This window comes from Callithrix jacchus, chromosome 21 (assembly GCF_049354715.1).
Source record: "Callithrix jacchus isolate 240 chromosome 21, calJac240_pri, whole genome shotgun sequence".
Classification (NCBI taxonomy): Eukaryota; Metazoa; Chordata; class Mammalia; order Primates; family Cebidae; genus Callithrix; species Callithrix jacchus.
Window position 1 is genome coordinate 28,869,202 of NC_133522.1, and position 6,760 is coordinate 28,875,961.

General features: G+C 36.1%; 1 non-coding gene across 1 annotated transcript; it reads left to right on the forward strand.

Annotated features, from left to right (window-relative positions):
- The first annotated feature begins 1,827 nt into the window (after positions 1-1,827).
- LOC118150041 (U4 spliceosomal RNA) lies at positions 1,828-1,968 on the forward strand. The gene has a single exon (XR_004737802.1). It is a non-coding gene; the product is annotated as a U4 spliceosomal RNA (small nuclear RNA).
- The last annotated feature ends 4,792 nt before the right edge of the window (positions 1,969-6,760 follow it).

The window sequence follows — 6,760 nt, forward strand, 5'->3', positions numbered from 1 at the left end:
CTATTCCAAATAATCCAAAAAGAAGGAATTCTTCTCAAATCATTCTATGAGACCAATATCATCCTGATACCAAAACCCGGCAGAGACCCAACAAGAAAAGAAAACTTCAGGCCAATATCCATGATGAACATAGATGCAAAAATCTTCAACAAAATATTGGCAAGCCGATTGCAACAGCAAATCAAAAAACTTATTCATCATGATCAAGTAGGATTCATTTCGGAGATGCAAGGCTGGTTCAACATACACAAGTATATAAACATAATTCACCACATAAACAGAACCAAAAACAAAAACCACATGATTATCTCAATTGATGCAGAGTAGGCATTTGACAAAATTCGACAGCCCTTTATGCTAAAAACCGTCAATAAACTCGGTATCGATGGAACGTATCTCAAAGAAATAAAAGCTATTTCTGACAAACCAACAGCCAATATCATACTGAATGAGCAAAAACTGGAAGCATTCCCTTTGAAATCTGGCACTAGACAAGGATGCCCTCTCTCACCACTCCTATTCAATATAGTACTGGAAATTCTAGCCAGAGCAATAAGGCAAGAGAAAGAAATAAAGGGTATTCAAATAGAAAAGGTGGAAGCCAAATTGTCTCTATTTGCAGACGACATGATAGTATACCTACAAGACCCCATCGCCTCAGCCCAAAAACTCCTGAAACTGATAAACAACTTCAGCAAAGTCTCAGGATATAAATTCAATGTGCAAAAATCACAAACCTTCCTCTACACCAATAACAGACTTAAAGAGAGCCAAATCAAGAACGAACTGCCATTCACAATTGCTACAAAAAGAATAAAATACCTTGGAATACAACTCACAAGGAACGTAAGGGACCTCTTCAAGGAGAACTACAAACCACTGCTCAACGAAATCAGAGAGGCACAAACTGATGGAGAAACATTCCATGTTCATGGTTAGGAAGAAATAATATCATAAAAATGGCTATACTGCCCAAAGTAATTTACAGAATCAATGCTATACCCATCAAGTTACCATTGACTTTCTTCACAGAACTGGAAAAAACCACCATGAACTTCATATGGAACCAAAAGAGAGCCCACATAGCCAAGTCAATTCTAAGCAAAAAGAACACAGCGGGGGGCATCACACTACCGGATTTCAAACTATACTACAAGGCTACAGTAATCAAAACAGCATGGTACTGGTACCAAAACAGAGATATAGACCAATGGAACAGAACAGAGGCATCAGAGGCAACACAGCATATCTACAACCATACAATCTTTGATAAACCTGACAAAAACAAGCAATGGGGAAAGGATTCCCTGTTCAACAAATGGTGCTGGGAAAACTCGCTAGCCATGTGCAGAAAGCAGAAACTGGACCCCTTCCTGAATTCTTAATACCACAAATTTTGACATCTATACACAAAAATGACATGGATTCATTATATATTTAAGAATATAATGGAGTCCTGACACCATGAGATTTGTGAGCTGCTGTTTTAGGTTCTGGGATCTTAATCAGTTTTCTTCTCCTGTTCTCATGAATCCATTATGGAAGTAGTATAGACTACATTCAAATGTGGTCCTTAGCTATCTTACCATTATTTCCTATTTTAAGCTTTAAGAAAAACTTACTTTTAACTCTCAAGCAGTTCATACCGGATCCTGGAATAAAGAGAACATCTGGAAAAAAATCTCAATTAGTGTTGTTTTGTCCTAGTTCTCTTATTTACAATTTTTTCTTAGAGATACAAACCAAAGACCCCTAATTATAGATTTAAAAATTTTTCTTATCCTCTTTCACTTGACTACTAAGTGATCATACTGTGTAAAAAGCTCCACCTTTGCACAGTGGAAGTATTATAGCTGATCAGCTTTATCTGAAGCACAAGTATTGCAAATTCAAAACTTTTCCCAATACTCTGCATTTATGACTTGAAATATGGTCGACATTGGCAATTTTTGACAGTCTCTGCAGAGAATGAGACATTTTTGTTTAAAGAAGCAAAAACAAACAAAAAACTTAGCTCCATCTAAAGGACTTTATATCTAACTTTGTGTTGAATGTACAGTTCCTTAATTTTACAACCCTCCTCCATTTACCTTGCCCAGCTGCGTAATTAACAATGGTGCAATAGGCAGAACTAAGACCCTTAAAAATCAAATTATAAGTCTTCAGACCCTTACACAAGTCTAAGACTCTTACAAGTCTAATTCTTTTTTTTTTTTTTTTTTTTTTTTTTTTTTTTTTTTTTTTTTGAGACGGAGTTTCGCTCTCGTTACCCAGGCTGGAGTGCAATGGCGCAATCTCAGCTCACCGCTACCTCCGCCTCCTGGGTTCAGGCAATTCTCCTGCCTCAGCCTCCCGAATAGCTGGGACTACAGGCGCGCACCACCACCCTCAGCTAATTTTTTTGTAGTTTTAGTAGAGACGGGGTTTCACCATGTTGACCAGGATGGTCTCGATCTCTTGACCTCGTGATCCACCCGCCTCGGCCTCCCAAAGTGCTGGTATTACAGGCTTGAGCCACCGCGCCCGGCCGAGTTTCGCTCTTCTTATCCAGGCTGGAATGCAATGGCGTGATCTCGGTTCACCGCAACCTCCGCCTCCTGTGTTCAGGCAATTCTCCTACCTCAGCCTCCTGAGTAGCTGGGATTGTAGGCACGCACCACCATGCCCAGCTCCTTTTTTGTATTTTTAGTATAGACGGGGTTTCACCATGTTGACCAGGATGGTCTCGATCTCTTGACCTCATGATCCACCCTCCTTGCCCTCCCAAAGTGCTGGGATTACAGGCTTGAGACACTGCGCCTGGCCAAGTCTAATTCTTTTGCAGTTTTTTTTCTGTCATATTTACTGCCCCATAGGACAATGACTAACACAGTGAAAACCTGTCTCTACTAAAAGTACAAAAAAAAAAAAAAAAAAAATAGCCAGGTATGGAGGCACACCTGTAGTCCCAGCTACTTGGGAGGCTGAGACAGGAGAATTGATTGGACCTGGGAGGTGGAGGCTGCAGTGAGCTGAGATTATGCCACTAAACTCCAGCCCATGCAACAGAGAAAGACTCTGTCTCAAAGGAAAAAAAAAAACGGGGGGTGGGGGTAGGGTAGTATGACTTAATGGATGTGAGCATAAATTTATTTCGAACTTTATTTCTATTTAAGTGTCTTCCCCATAAAACATAATGAGGTTATGAAAAATACAGCCCTCTCATATGTTAAAATATTTAAGAAAGATTTTAAAAGTTGTCTAATTCATCTAGTTTTTTTGAAATATATGTTTTAAAATCCCAAAATAAGCACCGAGTTAACTAAGTAAATATGAGTGCTAGTCATTATTGATCAGTTATTTCTTCCACCTTGAAATTTTTTCTCAAAGTTTGAAAATAGACTAAGTCATTCTACAACTTACTTAACCTCCCCTATATTTATTATAATAGTCAATAGTCTATTTGTGCTCTTTCAGAGCTTTTGATGAAGGCATTTAAGGCTATGAACTTGCCTCATAACTCCATCTGTGCTGTATCCCATAGGTTTTGATAGATTGTGTCCCTATTATTGTTCAGTTCAAATAATTTTTTTTTAATTTTTATGTTGATTTCATTATTGACACAATGATCATTAAGAGACAGGTTAGTTAATTTCCATGTACAATATTTGCATGATTTTGAGGATTTCTTTTGGAGTTGATTTCACATTTTATTCTACTGTGGTTCAAGAGAGTATGTGATATCATTTCAATTTTCTTAAATTTATTGTAACTCGTTTTGTGACCTATCATATAGTCTGTCTTGGAGAATGTTCCATGTGCTGATAAATAGAATGTATATTCTGCAGTTGTTGGGTAGCATACTCTGTAAATATATGTTAAGTCCATTTGTTCTAAATTATAGTTCAAATTTATTTTTTCTTTGTAGGCTTTCCATCTGGATGACCTGTCAGTAGAGTATTGAGGTCCCCCATTATTAATGTGTTGTGTCTATCTCATTTCTTAGGTGTAGTAGCAATTGTTTTGTAAATTTTGGAGCTCCAGTGTTAGGTATGTATATATTTAGGACTGTAATATTTTCCTATTGGATAAGTCCTTTTATAACTATGGAATATTCCTCTTTATCTTTTTTAACTGCTGTTTCTTTAAACTTTGTGTTTTTTTTTTCTGATCTAGGAATAGTTACTCCTGCTCTCTTTTGTTGTTCATTTGCATGGAATATCTCTTTCCACTTGTTTGCCCTAAGTTTATTTGAGTGCTTATGTTAGCTGAGTCTCTCGGAGATAGCAGATACATGGTTGGTGAATTCTTATCCATGCTGCTATTCTGTGTCTTTTATGCCATATACATTTAACATTAGTATTGAGATATGAGGTACTGTTCTATTCATCATGCTATTTGTGGCTTGAGTACCTTTTTTATATTGTGGTTTTGTTTTATAGAACCTGTGAGATTTATACTTTAAAGATGTTCATTTTGGTATGTTTTGAGGATTTAAGATTTAGAGGTCCTTTTAGTAGTTCTTGTAGTTCTAGCTTGGTAGTGGTGAATTTTCTCAGTATTTATTTGTCTGAAAAAGATTGTATCCCTCCTCCATTTGTGAAGCTTAGTTTCACTAGACACAAAATTATTGGGTGCTAATGATTTTGTTTAAGGATACAGAAGATGGGGCCCCAATTCCTTCTAGCTTCTAGCATTTCTGCTGAGAAATCTGCTGTTAATCTGATAGGTTTTTCTTTATACGTTACCATTTTCAAATTGGTCTTTCAAAACGTTTGTACCATTCTACATTCCCGCCAGCCATGAATCAAGAGTTCACGTTGTATCACATACTTATCAACTTTTGCTGCTTTAAGTGCTTCAGATTTTATTATTCTGATATATGTGTAGGGTCATCTTACTGTTGTTTCAATTTGCAATTCCCTAATGATGTATGATGAAGATTTTTAAAATGCTAATTTGCCATCTCTATCAACTTTCTTTGGAGAGATTTTTGTTCAGATCTCTTGGCCATTTTTGAATTGGGTAGTTCATTTTCTTGTGATTATTTTAAGTGGCATTTGTATATTTTGCATAACAGTTCTTTCTCAGATACATATGTTTGTGATGCGATACAATATGATTTTTAGATTTAATAAAATTTTATTTATGGATGAATCAACAAGCAGGGTTTGAAAACTTTAAAACTTTATTTTTTCCATTCATCTATTTCCATTTAATTGAGTCTTATTTGAAATTGTCTGCTGACCTGGATCTTAAGAAACTTCCTAAAAACACCTTGGAATCATTGGAGCCAGTGAATTATATAGTAGCTTTCTCAACAGCTCACCTTTTCATCATGGCGAAAGAAGCTGCCACTAGCTATTTTGAAAAATGACATGAACTTATTAATTCTACCTCCACCAAGCTATAAAGCTCTGGGAGTCATTCATTTTATTAGTTTACTATCTTAAAAATAGAGTTAATTTTTAGCTATGTGTAGTGTGAATGTTGCCGCTTTCTCAATACTCATTATTTTTAAGGATATCTAACAATTTCTGAGTACAGGTGACAAATTTATGACATTGAAAATAGGCACTTGAAGACTGCTCTGGCTAATTGCAATTGTCTCCTATCTAGCTATCCTAAGTCACATGGATGTGATGTAATTGGCTAAAGTACACTTGTAGAAAATTATGTATGACAGCAGTGGATATTGTTACTTTTACAGAATAACACATTATTCAAAACATCAATACATTCTAATTTTTTGCATCATTGTATATGGAAAATTTTAATGAAAGACATCACTCACTTTGGGAGGCCGAGGCGGGTGGTTCTCAAGGTCATGAGATCGAGACCATCCTGGTCAAAATGGTGAAACTCCGTCTCTACTAAAGATACAAAAAATTAGCTGGGCATGGTGGCACGTGCCTGTAATCTCAGCTACTTGGGAGGCTGAGGCAGGAGAATTGCCTGAACCCAGGAGGCGGAGGTTGCGGTGAGCCGAGATCGCGCCATTGCACTCCAGCCTGGGTAACAAGAGTGAAACTCCGTCTCAAAAAAAAAAAAAAAAAGAAAGACATCACTCAGTGTTACTCATCTTTAAAAATATTATATTATGATCTGTAATCAGTCATATACTGATATTTCATTTCTTTAGCTAGATATATGAATTTTTGCCTATTTACTCCAAGAATTCAAGAGTGAAAGAATAATGGCATTTGGCTAGAAAGTTTTATTTTTGCACTATTATTTTTGATGTTTAGAATGGTTATACAACTGCATTTTGTTCTTTCGAGCTCTCACTTCTTTAGACATCATCCTTGTTATCCTATGGTATACCATAAAACACAGACAGCCTTCTGTTGAAAAAATATAATTGAAAACAAAATGTTTTTTCAACCTGGAAAACCTCTTAATCAAGGTAGTAGCAACAACAACAACAAAAAACAAAACAGCTTTGTCATTAAGTAAACATTATGCCAGAATGTAATAAGCAACACAGACAATCCACTGAGAGATTGCAAAGACAGAGAAACCTTACATTATATAAACCCAAGTGGATAGACCCCATGACATACATTTTCTCAAGATAAGCAGTAACTAGTCCTCAAATAAGCTGACTAATTAGCATCTTTTATTAGACATTCTAAATTTATATGGAAATTGGGGTAACCGTCTATGTTAGCACCATCGAGCAATCACAGCTAACAATAATTTATTGTATATTTCATAACTTCTAAGGGAGGATTTGGGATGTTTTCCCAGAAAAGCTAAATGTTTAAAATGATAGATATCC